This window comes from Rhinatrema bivittatum, chromosome 6 (assembly GCF_901001135.1).
Source record: "Rhinatrema bivittatum chromosome 6, aRhiBiv1.1, whole genome shotgun sequence".
NCBI classification, from domain to species: Eukaryota; Metazoa; Chordata; class Amphibia; order Gymnophiona; family Rhinatrematidae; genus Rhinatrema; species Rhinatrema bivittatum.
Genome location: NC_042620.1, coordinates 326,061,859 through 326,082,635, shown reverse-complemented (window position 1 = coordinate 326,082,635; position 20,777 = coordinate 326,061,859). Strand labels below are relative to the sequence as shown.

At 41.1% G+C, this 20,777-nt stretch overlaps 1 protein-coding gene across 1 annotated transcript in view; it reads left to right on the top strand.

Annotated features, from left to right (window-relative positions):
• The window catches only part of AMMECR1 (Alport syndrome, mental retardation, midface hypoplasia and elliptocytosis chromosomal region gene 1), a 285,290-nt gene that overhangs the window by 201,198 nt on the left and 63,315 nt on the right, over nt 1-20,777 (top strand).

Sequence of the window (20,777 nt, the reverse complement as noted above, 5' to 3'; positions counted from 1 at the left end):
TCACAAAATGCCTAGCGGTAATAGCAGGACATTTGCACAAACAAGGTGTTCATGTCTTCCCTTATCTAGACGATTGGCTTATAAAAAGTCAATCTCAACAAGGGGCGCTTACTTCTCTACATTACACAATAAAGGTACTGCACACGCTGGGATTTCTCATCAATTATCAAAAATCCCACCTGCAACCATCTCATCTACTCCAATACATAGGAGCAGAATTAGACACAAACCTCGCACAAGCTTTTCTTCCAGAAGACCGTGCACATACACTGTCCCAGTTAGCGTACACCATGTCCACACAACTGCAAGTGACAGCTCATCAGTTCCTAATCTTACTGGGCCACATGGCATCAACGGTTCATGTCACTCCGATGGCACGACTTGCCATGCGACTTACGCAATGGACTCTCCGGTCGCAATGGATCCAAGCTATTCAACCGCTTCATTCTCCCATCCAAGTAACCCACCAACTTCGCTCATCGCTAAACTGGTGGACAATCAAAGACAATTTACGCAAGGGCCTGCCTTTCCAAAAGCCGATCCCTCAAATAACGTTAACTACAGATGCATCCACCTTGGGATGGGGAGCTCATGTACACTCTCTTCAAACTCAAGGAACTTGGACAAAACTCGAAGCCACATATCAAATCAATTTTCTGGAACTTCGAGCTATACGCTATGCGCTGCATGCGTTCAAGGACTGCCTTTCACACAAGACTGTGTTAATCCAAACGGACAATACGGTGGCCATGTGGTACATCAACAAACAGGGAGGTACGGGCTCGTATCTCCTTTGTCAAGAAGCTGCGCAAATTTGGGACTGGGCCTTGAATCACTCAATGTTACTACAGGCCACTTATCTAGCAGGAATTCAAAATGTACTAGCAGACCGACTCAGTCGGCAATTCCAACCACACGAGTGGTCTCTGAATCCCTCGATAGCGACCAAAATATTCCAATGTTGGGGACAGCCAACAACAGACCTCTTTGCGTCGCACCTCAACCACAAGGTGACCAACTTCTGTTCCCTGCACCAACAGAAGCACCAACCAGCCAAGGACGCCTTTGCTCGCCCTTGGAACTCAGGCCTACTATATGCATATCCTCCAATACCGCTTATCACCAAGACACTGGTGAAGCTACAACAGGACAAGGGGTCCATGATTCTCATAGCCCCATATTGGCCTCGACAAGTATGGTTTCCCACACTGCTAGACCTGTCAGTCAAGGATCCAATTCGCCTGGGAGTAGCTCCCAATCTCATCACTCAGGATCAGGGCCGGTTGCGCCATCCCAACCTTCAATCCCTATCCTTGACAGCATGGATGTTGAAAGCTTGATCTTACAATCACTTAACCTCTCAACTAATGTATCTCAAGTGCTTATAGCTTCCCGCAAACCTTCCACAAGAAAGAATTATTCTTTCAAGTGGAAACGATTCACTTCCTGGTGCAAGCAAAACAATACAGATCCTTTCACTTGCCCCACAACTACTCTGCTAGATTATCTGTGCTATCTTTCAGACTCTGGACTTCAGACATCGTCAATCAGAGTACATTTGAGTGCAATCTCAGCTTATCATGACAAGATAGGAGATGCACCTATCTCCACACAACCTCTCGTCAGTAGATTCATGAGAGGTCTAACTCAACTTAAACCACCAATTCGGCCCCCAGCTACGCAATGGGACCTGAATCTGGTCTTAACAGGTCTAATGCGTTCTCCCTTTGAACCCATAGATACCTGTGACCTTAAATTTCTCACATGGAAAACTATTTTCCTCATAGCCATTACATCAGCTAGGAGGGTTAGTGAATTACAAGCACTTGTCACATACGAACCTTACACAAAGTTCCTCCATGACAGAGTGGTTCTCCGAACACATCCAAAATTCCTTCCCAAGGTAGTTACGGAATTCCACTTAAATCAAACTATAGTTCTACCCACATTCTTTCCAAAGCCTCACTCTCATCAAGGCGAAAGAGCTTTACACACTTTGGACTGTAAACGTGCTTTGTCCTTTTACTTGAATCGCACGACGTCCCTCAGAAAATCCAATCAGCTTTTCGTCTCTTATGACCCAAATAAGCCTGGTAAAGCAGTGGGAAAGCATACTCTATCCAATTGGTTAGCAGACTGCATACAATTTTGCTATACAAAAGCAGGCCTTCCTCTCCAAGGGCGAGTAAAGGCACATTCAGTAAGAGCAATGTCAACTTCAATAGCGCATTTTCGTTCAGTGCCAATCGTTGACATTTGTAAAGCAGCAACATGGACTTCTCTCCACACTTTTGCAGCTCACTACTGTTTAGACAAGGAAGGACGACAGGATTCAGCCTATGGACAATCTGTCTTAAAGAACTTGTTTCCAGTTTAATCCCAACTCCTTCTACATCCAACCTGCTGTGTACTTCGGCTGCATCATTTCCACAACAACGCATCACTGCTACATGCACGGACAATGACTCAGCCTCTAGCTTGCTAATCACCCATATGTGAGGACTAGCATCCTGCTTGTCCTGGGATAAAGCAAAATTGCTTACCTTGTAATAGGTGTTATCCCAGGACAGCAGGATGTAGTCCTCACGGAACCCACCCGCCACCCCCGCGGAGTTGGGCCTCAGACTTTATTATTATATTTTTGCTTACGCTTATTGCTACATACAAGACTGGAGTGAGACCCCTGTGGCAGGGAATATCATGGCATGCCGGGCATGCTCAGTAGCCTCAGGCAGCCAGTTAAAACTTCTAGAAACTTGCCAGAAGTTTTTCCCGCTTAAGGGCTCCGTGGATGACGTCACCCATATGTGAGGACTACATCCTGCTGTCCTGGGATAACACCTATTACAAGGTAAGCAATTTTGCTATATCCATTGTCTCATCTTGAGGGATAGAGGTGTAAAGAGCCTCAACATCTAAAGTAGCCATTTGCAGTCCTGTAGTATCAATTTCCAGCTGTTCTAGATATATGATCATATCAGAGGAATCTTTTACAAAAGAAGTCATCTGAGGTACGAAAGGTGCAAGAAAAACCGGTCAATGAAACGAGAAAGAGGTTCTAATAGCGATCCACATCCAGACACTATCGGACGTCCAGGAGGACAATGAAGATCTTTACGAATCTTAGGTAATGTATAAAAAACTGGTGTCCTAGGGTGAGTATTGACAAGAAATCTTGCTTCTTTGGTAGTCAAAAAGCCAGCCTGAGTGCCACCCTTAACCAACTGAATAATATGTTGGTGGTTGGATCTGAACTCAGATGTTTGTAAAACAGACTGTTCATCAATTGACGAGCGATTTCAGCTTCGTAATGAATGCGATCTTGAACTATTTTACCACCCTTATCCGCCGTTTTTATAATCAGATCTTTAGCTGAACGTAGTTCTTGAAGAGCCATCTTTTCTTTTCGTGAAAAAAACTTGATTAGATGAGGAAGTATCCAGAGATGAAATATCTCTTGAAACTAATTGATAAAACACTTTTATAGCTGGATCATCAGGGCCTGGAGGTGCCCATGTAGATGGATTTGCAATGATGGAGGGATCATAGGATGGTGGATGTGACTCAAAAAAATGCTTTATTTTTAAATTTCTCACAAATCGAAACAAAGCCACTTGTAGAGAAAATTTGTCTGCTCGCGAAGTGGGGACAAATGACAGACCACGTTCAAGAACGTTCAACTGTGTGGTAGACAATTCCCATGACTAATTTAAGACTAGGGATTCTTCACTTGTGATCGAGTGACTCTATGGAGGGTTCGTAATGATCTTGATGTGAATTTGTCAGATAGCGATTTTGCTGACTGTAATATGGGCGTTTGGAACCCTGTGTACTTTGGCCTAAAAAAGTGGTAGGGTTTTTTCTGCCAATATTTTCATTTCTGGATTGTCGAACATATGTCATCATCTCCCGATGAGTCATCACCACTCGAATCAAATGTAACATGTCTAGATGATCTTGTAGTATTTGTCTTTGTCATCCATGGGTAAACAAATCCTTTCATGTAGTCACGTTCATCTCGGCACAATTTTTCATATTTAAACTTTCATTTTCATTTATTTTCATTTAAAAACATTTATTAATCGCTTAACACAAATGGCCTAAGCGATATACAAAATTACATACATAATATTAAAAAAAAATCATAAAAATACACAAACTAAAATCAAACAAATTAACAAAAACAAAAATAAATAAGATCATCATCATAGCAATGAAAAAAATAAAAATCACTGTCACATTTAAATATGAAGTCAAATAACATTCACTTCATTGCATTTCTCTTCTAACCAGAAGCAGATAATATTCAGTTCCATGCATTACAACTTAAACGCACGGGCAAGGAGAAATTCTTTATAAGATGTTTTAAATTTTTTAACATCATCCATAGATCTTAGATCCAAAGGGATCAAATTCCATTGAGAGGGTGCCGCAATTGAAAAAGAAGTCTCTCTAGTACTAAACAGACGAGCTTGACGAATAGAAGGAACTTCAAGGTTGTTTAACTGTGAAGATCTCAAACATCCAGCTGGTTTGTGAATTCTAAATAAGGCATTAAACCAATATGGAGACTTTTTTAATTCAGACTGAAACTTCTCCATTTCTTCAGTAGATTTAATTTGAATATTTATTTATTTATTTTTAATTTTTATATACCGGAATTCCTGTATACAATACAAATCAGTCCGGTTTACAGTAAACGAAGAAATTGCCCCAGTCTGGGAGGTCAGACCTGGGTTGATTACATCGAACATTGAACATTGAAAAATAACTATGAAAAATAAAAATAAAAATAACAATTAACAATTAAACATTAAACAAATAGCAAATAGCAAACTGATCAGGATCCATGGTTGAAGCCAACATTGTTTTGGTTATTTCAATCTCCTCATGTATGGCAATTGCAGATGACTGTGCTTTGCGGATAATTAAAATCATGAGGTCTAAGCTGCACTTGTTCAGTAAAGCATTCCAGTCACACATAAATTCAGCATCTTCTTTATATAGATGCGGCTCTTTAAAAATACGAAGCCCTCATGGAATGCGTTGAACACGACAGTATTCTAAGTGCAGGTTAGTACGAATAGATCGAATATGTTTTTCTGTAAGGTGAACAGCTGTGAATCAGATGACGGTGAATTAGAAGCAGATGAGAATGAGGATGGTTTGTCAAGTAATGCCTGCAAATCTACATCAGAAAAACTCAAGGTTTTCAAAGGAATAACGGCTTCGGATTCCATGACTCAATGTAGTGTAACACAGCTCAGTCAGGGAGAGTCAATGGTTAACCACACAATATAATCACCAAAAAAGAAGTGGAAACCAAAAATTACATATAGTATAGCCTAGATGGTGTCAGCAAGCCTGACGTTGTGAAACATATAAAGTAACCAACCGGTCTTCTAATCATCCACCTTCAAAAAACCTTTAATGCAAAAACTATTTTTTTGTTATATTTATGGATTTTCTTAAAATGTCCTCTGTTGTCAAAACAGTAAGCGGTGAAAACTCTATAATACTTTTTATCCAACCAGCCCAACACGGCCAGTGTTTTGCTGTATAACTTCTTCAGGGGCATGCAATCATTTTATGTAAGAAGACATATAGATTCCACCTAGGAGCAACATTATCAATATCAATAAAACATTTTTCTTAAAAAAGGTAGAAAAGTACTTATCTGAATATACACAGGCTACCATCTTGAAATGGACATAGACTCAATACTGTTGCCCAAGTGGGTTAAATACTGAACTTGACCTACATGTCTTTCTAGGTTAAAGTTATGATATTTCCATGAAAGCTGTCATTGTGCTGTCAAGTCTTTCAAGAAATGGTGACGGATGAGGAGAGCTGTCAGTGAAGACTCGCGTTTTAATGACATCATCTGACAACTCGATATTTAAAGAGACTTAAGCCTCGGCTTCGGTTCCTCTGTCTTTGTTGAAGAGGCATCATGACGCTATGTCCATTTCAAGATGGTAGCCTGTGTATATTCAGATAAGTACTTTTCTACCTTTTTTAAGAAAAATGTTTTATTGATAATGTTGCTCCTAGGTGGAATCTCTGTCGTCTTACATAAAATGATTGCATACCCTTGAAGAAACTATACAGCGAAACACTGGCCGTGTTGGGCTGGTTGGATAAAAAGTATTATAGAGTTTTCACCGCTTACTGTTTTGACAACAGAGGACATCATGTACCATGTAGCAATCTCTTCCTACATGTCTTCTTTCTTATCTGTTCTTTCTTCCAGCGTTAAGCTTCCAAGTTTTTACTCCTTGTTAATTGTAACTTTGCCTTATTCACCTCTATTGTTATTATCCTCAGTTATTTGTCTTAGTTATCCCCTTGTTCTTTGTAAACCGATCCGATATGGTTTTACTATGAAGGTCGGTATAAAAAAGTGTTAAATAAATAAATAAATAAATTTTAAGAAAATCCATAAATATAACAAAAAATAGTTTTTCAATTAAAGGTTTTTTGAAGGTGGATGATTAGAAGGACCTGTTGGTTACTTTATAAGTTTCACAACGTCAGGCTTGCTGACACCTTCTAGGCTATACTATATGTAATTTTTGGTTTCCACTTCTTTTTTGGTAATTGAAATCTCCCATTATTATTGCACTGCCAAATTGGTTAGCTTCCCTGATTTCTCTAAGCATTTCATCATCTGTCTGACATTTTGTCCAGGTAGACGGTAGTATACTCCCTATCATTATACTCTTACCCAACACACATAGGATTTCTACCCATATAGATTCTACTGAGCATTTAGTTTCTTGTATCATCTTTATCCTGTTGGACTCTATACCCTCCCGGACATAAAGTGCCACACCCCCACCAAGTTGATCCTCCCTATCATTGCGATATAATTTGTACTCTGATATAGCACTGTCCCATTGGTTATCCTCCTTCCACCAAGTCTCTGTGATGCCAGTTATGTCAATCTCATCATTTGTTGCTATACACTCTAACCCTCCCATCTTATTTCTTAGATTTCTGGCATTGGCATACAGACATTTCAACGTGTGTTTTTTGTTTGTATTAACAACCTGCTTTTCAGTTGTTAGGGATAATTCGGAAATCATTAGCTTTGGTGATTTTTTACATATAGGCACATGGACTATGTTTTTTTTTAATGGAACCTCTCTGTTGGGATGCCCTAACTCTCCTGTTTCATTAGTATCCTTCAAGGATACATTTCTCCGAACCATGCACTGCTGAGTGACTGTCTGCTTTCCCCCTTGTTCTAGTTTAAAAGCTACTCTATCTCTTTTTTGAAAGTTAGTGCCAGCAGCTTGGTTCCACTCTGGTTAAGGTGGAGCCCATCCTTTCGGAAAAGTCTCCCCTTTCCCCAAATGTTTCCCCAGTTCCTAATAAAGCAGAATCCATCTTCCCTGCACTATCGTCTCATCCATGCATTGAAACTCTGGAGCTCTGCCTGCCTCTGGGGACCTGCACGTGGAACAGGAAGCATTTCAGAGAATGCCACCCTAGAGGTTCTGGATTTCAGCTTTCTACCTAAAATCCTAAATTTGGCTTCCAGAACCTCTCTCCCACATTTCCCTATGTCGTTGGTGCCCACATGTACCACGACAGCCGGCTCCTCCCCAGTACTGTCTGTAATCCTATCTGGGTGACGCGTGAGGTCTACCACCTTCGCACCAGGCAGGCAAGTTACCAGGCGATCCTCACGTCCACCAGCTACCCTGCTATCTACATTTCTAATAATCGAATCATCAACTATGACGGTCAACCTAACCCTTCCCTCCTGGGCAGTAGCCCTGGGAGACTTGTCTTCAGTGCGAGAGGACAATACATCATCTGGAGAGCAGGTCCTTGCTACAGGATCACTTCCTGCTACACCAGGGTGATGTTCTCCTACTGGGAGACCTTTCTGATCCAAGGCAGCACTGGGGCTGCCAGACTGGATTTGGGACTTGGCTACTATGTCCCTGAAGGTATCATCAATGTACCTCTGTCAATGTACCTCTCTGTCTGCCTCAGCTCCTCCGCTACTCTAGCCTCCAGAGATCGGACTTGTTCTCTGAGAGCCAGGAGCTCTTTGCACCGAGTGCACACATACAATCTCTCACCGGCGGGTAAAAAATGACACTCAATGCAAAACACTGGATAGCCCCCCTCTTGCTGCTGGACTGCTGCCTTCATCTTAGTTTTATTGAGTACCTAGTTAAGTTTAGGATACTAAGGGAGTTGGAATGAGAGTACTTTAAATTTACAGGTAAATTTACTAGTTAATCAGCTAGTGTCCTACAAGGGGATGATTAAACTTTAATAAAATGTAAAAGCCAGTGCCCGACTCGGGCTGAGTTTCACCCATACAATGTGGGCTGCTTCAGGGGCTATAGATATAGATAAATATAGATATAGATATATATGAGCAATGTGAGAAAGAAGATGACCATTCAAATAATGTTAATTCCTTCATATTAACTAGTAGTGCAGCTACTAGTTAGTACAGGAAGTCTACTGTATTTGTCCACAGATTTGTGCTGTTTTGTACTGTAAATTTAAACAAGATTCCTGCGGTGGACAAATACAGTAGACTTCCTGTTTGCTGAGATGTTAATCAGTTTCAGACTGTGCGCTGAGCTATTATGCCTAAGCTAATGTCTGTAGCTACACTAGTTAATAAGAAGGAATTAACATTATTTGAATGGTCATCTTCTTTCTCACATTGCTCTTATATATAGCCCCTGAAGCAGCCCACATTGTATGGGCGAATCTCGGCCCGATTCAGGCATTGGTTTTTACCTTTTATTAAAGTATTTCCTGACACCGATCTAATTTTGTGAATTTAAGACTTGCATCTATGGACATCGGATATCCATCACAGATCCACACTCCATCTATCAATGGAGCTCGAGCTGTGGTGGTTCCTCAGAGTGCAGCAGTACTGTGCCTGGAGGATGAAGGCCCTAAGAAATGTACTGGTAGGTAAGAGCCTCAAGCCTAAATGTGAGGCCCACCAGCAGAACCACTCTTCTTTGGGCTCCCAGTGCAAGGAGTCAAAGTGGTAAAATTCCCCCTCACGATCATTTATGGAAAATTTCACCCTATGGCACCGGCCTCTGGCTCCAACTCAGGTCAGGGATTGAATATGGCACAGAAGCCTGTGGCAGAGAGGCCACAGAAGCGCCTGAGCAGCAAGGGGGGACCCCTTTTTGGGTATCCCCCCTCAGAGCCAAAGAGATCATTTTAGTGCAGGTTCCACCAGATCGGGCCCCTCCTCAATTCAGAAGCAGGATATGGCCTTATTGATACAAGTGCCATCTTCCTTCATGGCACATACATCTCTTTTATCCAGCCCAGGGCTGATCAGGCCATCAATGCAGAGCTTGCATTCCAGAATACAGTGAACACACAGCATGGTACATCATGGCGCTTTCAGTGATGTTTGACCTGAGCGCTTTGGCATGTATGTCCAAAGGTCCTAAAATGGATGTAATGGTGCAGAAGGGAGCTACTGGTGTCAACTGTGGAACGAGATGCTGGAAGTGTTGAAATAACCAGTACAGAGTGCCTAGGGGCTGCATGCCTTTATAACTGGAGTGGCTGTGCTGCCAGTTTTTCTTCAGGTTTGCTGGCAACTCTAAACAAGGATGGGTTTCTGAAGATATCTCAATTCTAACTCCAGCTCAGATGATTTTCCAATCAGTGGGAACCTCATTATCAGCATTAATGAAGAATTTCTTTTTCTCCTTTAAGCCCTAAAGACAGAAAAGGGAGATGAGAATATTTCCTGTCTAAAAAGAAAGAAATGTTTCTATATAACAGGTCTGCTGTAAGTTCCATGCAGATGTATACTTCTCCTCAAGAGCTTGTGGTGTTGGGAGTAGGTGGTGGATTCTCCTCCATATTGGAGGGTGAAGAAGTGGGCTCTGTCCATTCTGAGTTTCTCCTGGGCTTTTTCCCTCTGAACCAGCAGAAGTCTCCACTTTGGTTGTCTTCGTTGTCATCAGGATCATAGCTTAGTGTTTTCTATAGTTAGAGTACAAGGAAGACACTATAGGGATTCCATCTGATCTCCTCCTAAACCTGCTATGGCACACTTTCACTCTGGAGGGTCTCTGATACTCCATGTTCTTGATTAAGTTGGCAAAGTCTTTGTCCTTCATTGTTGGGAAAGAAAAAGACCCAAGAACAGAAGTCTTCAGGCTCCTTTAGTTTCTTCAACCCCCAGCAGATTCTGTGGCTATCCCAGTTCACAGATCACTCCAGGACCTTCAGATAAGGATGTGTCAGATGCCTACATTGTGCCTTCTAGTGTCCTAGAAACTACACTTGCAATATAGATTGCAGGCTATCCCAGAATTTGAGGTGATTCAATTACTGCACTACTCCATGGTGGTGAGAGACGCATTGAAGTGAGCCATGATCACTCTAATATGCCCTGGGGAAAGATCCAAAGGCATTGAATTTGTGTGGGAAGAAGGTCTTCCAGAGTTCCATATAGAGTGCTTGGATTGTGACTCACTAGCTCTACCTGGTGCAATATTTGTATGAATGTGTCCAGAAGCTAAAACCTTGATGGAATTGTAAGACCTAGAACAGGCAATCTTCCACCGAGCTTTGAAACTGCATCCAGAACTTCAGCAACTTCTAGAGGGGCTTGAAGGCTCGCGTGGTTGCAGCTGAATGGCCTTCAAGAGGACATGCATGATTGTCTCACGGATATGCCCTGAACAGGTGACAGAGTTTGAGATGGTGAGTCTGATTTAAGGAGCATCAATCAATTGTACAATTATTAGTTGAAGATGTGATGCTAATACGTGATAGATAATCATCGGGAGAAATATCAATAATCCAATGATGACACGCTGAAAATTAATGAATACAGTATCTAAGAAGCAAATTGTCAAATATCAGGAACAACAATATAATAATACCATAGCGTTTGAATTATTGAGTTTCTTTGAGGAAGCCTGGTAATTCAGGCGAAACGAGAAATCTCGTCGGAGTATTGTAAACCATGTCAGTGGGTTTTTTTGTGAATACTGTTTGGTGAATAGGATATATAATAGAAAATGCATGTATAAAGTCACATGAATATATATGTATTAAGGGTTTTATGTGTGAATGGTGTGAATGTAGTATGTGTATGTATAATGGTTAAGAAATGTATGTATTGGTTTAATTTTAACTAATTATAGATGTATAAGATTCTCACACACAGCTCGGATGTATACAATGTATGTATTAAAAATGTTGCACATGTAATAAAAAGATTTTTGGCATTCTATATTGCCGAGTTTCCTCTGGAGTTGTGATCTAGTTCAATTATTAGTTGTGGCAGACGAACAACCAGCTCTGCCCGATACCAGTGCTTCTCTTTCAAGCATTCTTCCAGAGAATGTCCCATCTGTCCTTTTCAGCATCATTGAACTCCTCGCACTTTGGCAACAGCATGTGATGACATAGCCAGAGGTTGCAGTGCAGACAGGGCAAGACTGGCAGGGTCTAAATGGAGCAGAGGCAGAGCATCTACTGTTTGTGATAGCCACCTTTCGCTCGGGGTGAGCCCACAGGTACTAGCGGCCAGCAGGACATGAACAGTGACAGGTAACACAAGAGACACACTAAGACAATATAGAACCCAAACCTGGAGATATGAAGGTGCCCTCAGAAGTAGGGCAAGGCCACTACAGGGAAAACCTAAAGACACAAAGGCACCCACAGAAGCAGTGTAGGTCCATTGCAGGAGACTGGAGACACTAAGCAATCTAGGAGTAAACAGGGAAATACAACATAGGATCAAGTATACGACCAAACATAGGACTGAGTCTTGAGCCATATGTAAGACCAAGCTCTGACAAAGTGCAGACTGTGAATCTGGAGTATAACTGTGTTCAAACAGGAACAAAATTGCTGCCAGCAGGAAGTGAGGGCCATAGAGCTGGGAGGACTAGCCAGTGTGGCCAAGAAGCCCACTAATGCCCTCTGCTGGTGGGAGGCAAGAACTGCCCTACAGGGCCTCGCAGCAGCTGCCTGCTTGAGGTTGGCAGAGGAAAAGGCAGCAGTTTTTGACAACTCTCTATTTCTGGTGTGAGGAAAAGTTTGGTCCTTCCTTCTGTAATGGCTCTGGATCACCAAAGACGTGGGTCCTGAAAATTGTGGAATATGGTTACTGCTTACGGTTTCACCCTCCTCCAATCCACTGGATTTCAGTCTTCAACTCTTGACCAACTGCAGTTGGAGGTAGGGTCAGAAAGCAGTCAAACCAATACCTTCTTAGCAGGGATTCTGTACTGGTATTTCCTAATCCCCAAGAAGTCGGAGGGGATTGAGACCTATACTGAACTTGTGGGGGCTGATATTCAACCGTGGAGCAGCTAGTTAGCCGGATATAGCTATCTGGCTAGCTTAATGGGGATATTCAGTGGCACGGGTATGATGCTAATTATACCCAGCTATCTTAGTTAGCCGAATAAGTATATCTGGCCATGCCATAGGGTGCTACCAGAGTTGGCCATATTGATTAAGCAGCTAACTCCAAATATCGGAATTAGCCGCATCACTTATGTGGCTAACTGGGCCCCCTGAAACACCTCCCACCCGCCCCCAGACTGCCCCCAACTTATGCGGTTAAATTCTGGCTGCATAAGTCGTCATCAATTTTTCCTCTGCTCTAACTTAGCGTTGTTATAATCTCCAAATGGTCTTTCTTAAGTTGAACATTAATTGTAAAGCACTGCCGCTAATTTCTATCCGTTCTAGCGCTGCTGCTAAAATATTGTTGAATGTGAACCGACATGATGTTACTAAACGAATGGCGGTATATAAAGAACCTCAAATAAAATAAATAAATTAAGCGGCTATAATTTAGCTGGTAGCCATTTAGATGGATAACTGTCAAGCTGCTGGTGCAGAAGAGGTTCAAGATAAACTCCCTGCAGATGATTCTCCCTTTCATTCAGCTGAGGGATTGGTTATATGCTCTGGATCTGAAAAATGCTTATGCACATTCCCATTTATCCTACCCATCAGAAGTACCTGAGGTTTGCACTAAATCTCCATAACTTCTGGGATGAAAGCATCACTTCAGTGGTAGATGAATTCAGAAGTTCTAAAGGTGGTCTCTTGCTAAAAGACTCACCATATCAACTGACTCTTGTCTATAGATGCCTCTGTTAAGGGGTGGAGGTCGCACATTGGTGCAGTGTGGATCCAAAGATTGTAGTCCCTAGTGGAAAGTCATTAGCAAATTAACCACCTGGATCTTTGAGCCATTAGCTGTGCTCTGAGATTTTTTACCTCCTCCTGAGAAAGAGAAACTTATTTCAGATGGGCAATCAGGTTTCCATGTTCTATATAAACAAGCAGGGGAAGTATGGGTTCTTATGCCCTCTGCAAGGAGGCCATCTGACTCTGGAAGTGGGCAGATATCGCAATGCTCATCTCCCTTTGACCTACCTTCAGGGAGTCTAGAATACATTGGTGAACCACCTCAGCAGATTGCTACAACTGCACAAGTGATCCTCTGATCAGAGTATTGTGGACGACTTGTTAGACACTATGGAAAACTAGTGATTGATCTGTTCACCTCAGAATTCAACAGAAAGGTCAAAGTTCTGGTCCAGTGTGCCAGGCAGCTACAGATTAGCTCCCAATGTTTTTTCTGCTAAATTGAAACATTGGTTGGTCTATTGATTCATCTAATCACCATGATTGTCCAGAAGAACCTTTCGACAAGGTGAGAATAATCCTCATGGCACCAGCCTGGCCATGGTTTCCATATCTTGTCCATCTGTCAGTTTAGTCTATGCCTCTGTTGGGGATATCGTACTCCCGTGAATGCCGGTATAGAAAAACACAAATAAATAAAAAATAAAATAAATGACTGTTATCACACAGGAAAATGGCAGACTCTGCCATCCCATCCCTGGCCCTCATGGCTCAGGTGTTGAGCGCACAGTAGTCCCCTCCTTACACTTTCTAAAGGAGGTGGAAGATATGCTGATTTTGGCTAGAAAGGTTCATAGAAGAGATTTGGGGGGGGGGGGGGGGGGGAATATGATACACATCTACGAAATCATGAAAGGTCTTGAACAAGTTAATGTAAATCGGTTATTTACTCAGATAATAGACCAGGGGGCACTCCATGAAGTTAGCAAGTAGCTAATTTAAAACAAATCGAAGAAAATGTTTTCACTCAGCGCATAGTTCAGCTCTGGAATTCATTGCCAGAGGATGTGGTTATAGCAATTAGTGTAACTGGGTTTAAAAAAGGATTGAATAAGTTCCTAGAAGCTAAATCCATAAACTTCTAAGACTGTAATTAATAAGCACTAATTGGCTTGTGATCTATGTAATGTTTGGGTACTTGTCAGATACTTGTGACTTGGATTGGCCACTGTTGGAAACAGGACACTGGGCTTGAACCCTTGGTCTGACCCAGTATGTCATGTCTTATGTTCTTAGGTTCTAGATTCGTGACTTGGTGTGTTGATGTTGGACCAGCCATCTGGATCCCCCGAGGGACTTGCTTCATCTTGATCTCAAGTCGTAGCATCTCTTCAGTCAAAATTCATCTCAGCGCATTGTGGCATATCACCAACAGGTGGCAGGGTCTCTAATCTCTCTCCACTCTTTGGTATCCAAATTAATGAAAGGATTCATTCCAGACATCCAGTCAATAAACCTTCAGTGCCTTGGAACCTCAGGGTAGTCCTAGCTCTACTTATGAAACCTCCTTTCAAACTCTCAAGTCAGTGGAAATTTCTCACCTGGAAATGTTTCTAGTGGTTGTCATTTCAATATTGTCAATGAGCTGCAAGTTCTGCTTTCATGTTCACCATATCTTTTAGTTTTTCACAATAAGATGATCCTGTGTATTCGCCCCAAGTTCCTTCCAAAAGTGATATCAGTAGTACCATTGATCCAGCTATTCTGCTTCCTAAGTTCTTTCCAAGACCACATGGTTTATGGTTTATTTGGTTTTCTATACCGTCGCATCGGTGGGAACCTTCACAATGGTTTACAATCATTTAACAAGGAAAGTACAATAATATATAGTAAAAGAATGATGACACTTAAAACATACAAAGAAGTAAAGCATTAGTAATAGTAGTTAAAATAATCTAAAATATTGTAGACTAAAGTTATATAAATATCAAAGGACAATAACAATCGTGGGAGCACCGCTAAATAGCATAACTATGAAATAAACAAAACAAATGCAAAAGGTTGATAACTGCTTATCTAGAACAGTCGGCTTATACAGTACTGTCAGCTTATCCAATACCGTCTTTATAGGCTTGTCGGAATAGCCAAGTTTTGAGTAGTTTTTTTGAAGAGTTTTGTGTCGTTTTGAAGCCTTATGTTTTCTGGAAGTGAGTTCCATAAGTATGGTCCGGCTATTGATGTCGCTCTTTCTCTGACTGTTGTGAGGTTTGCTGAGGAGATTGGGGGAATTGCTAGTAGGGCTTTGTTTGCTGATCTTGTGTTTCGTTGGGGATGATGCTTTTGGAATAATGTATGTAGGCAGTTGGGTTCATTGTTATGTATGGTTTTGTGGATTATTGTGAGCATTTTGTGTTCAATGCATTTTTCAATGGGTAACCAGTGCAGATCTTTTAATAACGGGGTGATATGTTCTGATCTTTTGTGTCCAGTGAGAATTCTGGCTGTGGCATTCTTATGAATTTGGAGAGGACGTGTGGTGGTTTTGGGGAGTCCTAAGAGTAGTGAGTTGCAGTAGTCAGAGCATGAGAAAATTAGTGATTGCAGTATTGTTCTGAATTCTGGTTGGTTTAGAAGTGGTTTTAGTCGTTTAAGTAATGCAAGTGTTTATAGAAGCCCTCTTTGGCTTTCAAGGCAATGTGTTTCTTGAAGTTCAGTTCAGGGTCGAGCCATATACCTAGGTCTTTCACGTTTTCTCAGAGTTTGATCATTGTGTTGCTGGTTAGACTTGTGTTAATGGGAGGGTTTGTTGAGCTTTTTCTTTCGAGCAGAATGTATTCTGTCTTGTCGATGTTCAAGCATAATTTCATTTGTTTTAAGGTATTTTTTATGTTGGTAAGAGATGTGGCTGAAAGGTTGAGGGCATTCTCTATTGTGCTTGTTACAGGGGCGATAAGTTGGATGTCATCCGCGTACAAGTAATAGGTGATGCCAAGATTTGATAGTAATTTGCATAGCGGTAGGATATAGATGTTGAACAGGATGGCAGATAGAGCAGATCCTTGTGGCACTCTGGTTTCAAGAGGGATTAATTCTGAGAGGGAGTTGTTGATGGCTACCTGGAATGATCTGTTTCGAAGGAAAGAGGAGAACCATGCTAGTGTATTTCCTGTTATCCCTATTTCGGTTAGTCGTTGAATTAGGATTTTATGGTCGACCGTGTCGAATGCTGCAGATAGATCTAGTAAGATGAGAATGTATTTTTGGCCATTGTTGAACCCTTTTTAGAACAATGTCTGTTAGGTTGATGAGTAGTGTTTCGGTGCTGTGTTGTCTTCGAAAGCCAAGTTGTGTGGGGTATAGGATGTTGTTTAGTTCCAGGTGTTCGTCTAGTTGTTTCTGTACAACCTTTTCTGTTAGTTTTGCAAGTAAGGGTAAGTTAGATATGGGTCGGTAGTTATTTAGGTCGTTGGGGTCAAGATTCACTTTTTTTAGGATGGGCTTAATTGTTGCCTTTTTGAGAGAGTCAGGTAGATCATCTTCAAGGGATTTATTGATGATTGATGTTATTGTTGGGGAGATGACTTGAGGTATCTCTTAGCATATGGATGGGAATTGTATCAAGTTCATGCTGTGCTGGGTTTATTGTTCTAATGAGGTTTTCAATCTCCGTGGATGATATGGGTTCGAAGGATGACCATGGTGATAAGTCAGTGTTAGTTAGCTGTATATTTTGGTTCGTGGGTTTGATTAAGTTCTCAGAGATTTTACTGATTTTGGTTTTGCTGCTTATTTATTTATTTAGAAACTTTTATATACCGGTATTTGTGTGGACATCATACCGGTTCACATAGTAACTGAAAGATTGGAAAATACATTGCAACAGGGGAATGTAACTGGGCGGGGGTAGAACAGAAAGGCAGTAGGAAGGATAGGAGAACAAGAAGGTAATAACTAAAACAATTTACAATGAAAGTCTCCTTAATATAAGGAGAGGGTGGTCACCTGAAAAGGGGACTACAGGGGGGGAGTGGAAGGCGTTATTCTGAGTAGGCATGGTTGAACAGAAGGGTTTTTAGTTTCTTTTTGAATTTAAATGCACAGGGTTCAAGTCGCATGTGGACAGGTAGTGTATTCCAGAGGGCGGGACCGGCAATAGAGATGGCACGGTCGCGGGTAGAGGAGAGATGCGCCAGTTTCAAGGATTGAACATGTAGGGTGCCTTTGTTGGTCGATCTGGTGGCTCGGGTGGACTGGGGGGCAGTGAAGGGAGTCGAGCCAGTTGGAGTTGTGGGTGTAAATGGACTTGTGGATTATGGTCAAGGTTTTGTAGTGTATACGGGACATTATGGGGAGCCAATGTAGATCCTTGAGGATAGGGGTAATATGGTCATGTTTGCTTGTGTTTGTAATGAGTCTTGCAGTAGCATTTTGCAGAAGTTGGAGGGGTTTTATAGAGGATGCTTAGGTTTTCGTTTGTTAGTTTGTGTTGATGTTTTCTGCTGTGAGGTTTTTTACAATGTTAAATAGGGTTTTTGGATTGTTTGAGCAGTTTTGAATTTTCTTACTGTAGTAATCTCGTTTAGTTTTGGTTATTGTGGTTTTTATAGTATGCCAAGTAGGTTTGATATCTGGCTAGCGTTAGTGGGCATTTGTTTCTGCGCCATTCTTTTTCTTATTTTCTTAGGGTTGATTTGGTGTCTCTTAGATGTTTGTTGAACCACGGGTTCTCTGTTTTCCTTTTGTTCCTTATCAGTCTGGTTCTTTCTGGGTTAATGTTGTTGGCAACTTCTGTGGTTATTCTATGCCAAGAGTGTGTGGTGATGTTGATGTTAGATAAGTCGAGGTTCTTTAATTGCATTCCAAGTTCTTGTTGTAGGGGTTCAAGGGGAAATGCGGGTCTGTATTTGATTGAGTATGGGGTGTTTATTTCTGGATTGGTTGCTAGCTTCCACAAGAGTTTGGCATTTTATAAGATGATGGTCAGACCATGGTACTGGTGTGTTTGATACAGTGGGGTTTGATCGGAATGTATGTGACAAAGGAGAATGGGGTCTTCACTCTTTGGGACTGTAAGTGAGCCCTTGTGTATCACTTAGAGGCCATAACCTTACCATCAAGATTCTCAACTGTTTGTGTGCTTTTATCCCATTAGACTGGGTAGAGCAATTGCCAACTAACTCTAATTGGCTAGCAGATTGTATAGTGAACTCTTAGGTGCTGGCTGGCTTACAGATTACAGACAGTGGCTCATCTCAGGAGCACTTCTATTGAAGATATTTGCAAAGCTGCTTCTTGGTTATGTGTGCATAGTTACACATTGTCCTTCTATATGGATAGCATGTCCCGAAGAGAGTAACTTTGGACAAGCAGTTCTGCGTGGTGTATTCATTCACTAATCCACTCTCTGTTAAGTAAATGCTTGTGAAGTGCAACATTTAGCTTGGGACTCCCCACATGTAATGGCTAATTCATGCCTGCTTGTCAATGGAGAAAGCAAGTTTGCTTACCTGTAAATAGAGTTCTCTGTAGACAACAGGATGAATCAGCCATTCCTAATGCACTCCCACCATCCTGAAGAGTTGACGTCTTGACTAAAGCTTAAGCTCTGGAAGAGACTAAAAGGCTCCCGAGGCAAAGTGCGTGGAACTCCTACACATGCTCAGAAAAGTCGTTGAGCTCTGAGAGTTAGGTCCATGTTGGCATTCTTGGATGGTGTCACCCATACACTATAGCTAATTCATCCTGCTGCTACACAGAGCTGTGTTTACAGGTAAGCAGACTTGCTCTGTACTCGTAAGGTTATTGGAATTTCCCCTCTCCTTTAAGTACAAGTGTTTTAATTTGTTTCACATCTTAGCGTGGTCTCTGCACCACTTTGATAATTCTGTGAATTGCTTGCACTCTGTATCCATTCAGAGATAGGGCCTTAAGAACTGGACAGAGTATGCCATATAATTTGTACAGTGGTATTTCTCCTCTCTTCTGCACAGGGCCAGATGTTCTAAGCATTTTCCTATAGTTACACAATGGGAAAACCCTTTTAGTACTGGAATGGCCAACTCCAGTTCTGAAGAGCCACAAACAGATATCTTGTGTTCAGGGTATCCACAATGAATATGCATGAGTGCATACATGCAAATCTATTAGATCATTATACATATTCATTATGGATATCTTGAAAACCAGACCATTTCTTTGGCTTACTCACTGATCTTACTGTTTGGCAACCTTATAATAATCAATCAAATATAAATTATCCCTAGCTCCTCATTATGTATTGCTTCACTGGTTTCTGGATGCAATTTTTTTTTTTTTTTTGCATCACATTTTATTTACCACCCTTGACCACTTCTCAAGTTTTAAGTTCTGATCATTTTTTCCCACATCAGCTGGAGCTTCAACCCTGTTGCATACGATGATATCTTGGTGGTAAATGATATGACTTTTCCTTATTCCTCTGCATGAAGAACAGGCCTTAGGACCTGTCCCACTTGTTGCAGCTCTTGGAGTTAATGCCATTCACCATTTGTCAACCATTTCTAACAGGGAAATACCTACTGTAACTCTCCTTGAGCTGCCAGTGAAAAGATGAGATAAAATAACATTTGACCACTTTAGCATCATCTCCCCTGTATGCACAGTTACAGGCTTTAATCTAAATGCATCACGTCTTTCTTTGCCCATCTTTCTAAATCTTGACCATTTTTTAACATTATGACTGCTTTCTGTTTTCCTCTCCTTTGTCCTCTGTCATGCACTTTAATAGTAAACTAATTAGTTTGTCACCAGACTTTGAGTACATGACTAGCAAATCTAATTTTCCTGTTGATGAAATCTTCTTCTGTCAGGGATCTTCCATTTACCCATCGTTACATGTAATCCATTCATTTGAAATTGGGTCTTTCCAGCTAATCTTCAGAACTCAAATATAACATCGCTTTTCAAATACATGTAGTATTTTGTAGTTTCTCTTCCAAATCCTACCACTGAGAATATATATGCACTTTGGTAGCCTTTTCTTTTAACAAAGTTCCTCCTATTAGTTTTACAATAATCCTTTCACTGATTTTTGGAAGATGCTACTTTGTCACCCTTCATTTACAGCTCTTGATTGAGTTTGTGTCTTGTGGTTGATGCCCAGTAAATCTTGCTCTCGTTATTTTAAACTGTATCATTGACCATTTTTACACAGTTTTGTTTTTTGTAAGAGGATATTTCAGTTTTTCAGCTCAGTTCCTTGGTAAATATTGTATCAGCTTGAGCGATCTACTTTTATGAAATGTTTGACCTTACTTGAACTGGTGCACTCTGTTTTGTTGGGTCTATTTATTTTATATTTTGCAACATCATATTTTTTGTTCTACTGATGTTTGTATTAAATTCAGATTTTTCACTTGCTCAGTTTCTTGGTTCTTGCAGGTTTTTAAGCCAAATTGTCAGGAATTTTCAACATATGGGCTTGTTTTTCACTCTGCCACTGATACATTTGAATACACCTTGTTGAGTGGTTTTTGAGGATGAGTGCAAATATTGTTTCCAGTTTTCATAAGAGATTTTGTACAAATCTAGTTCAGAAAGTATTAGGAAAATTAAACCCAGTTTGGCACATCCCTTCCAGTTAAGACAAAGCA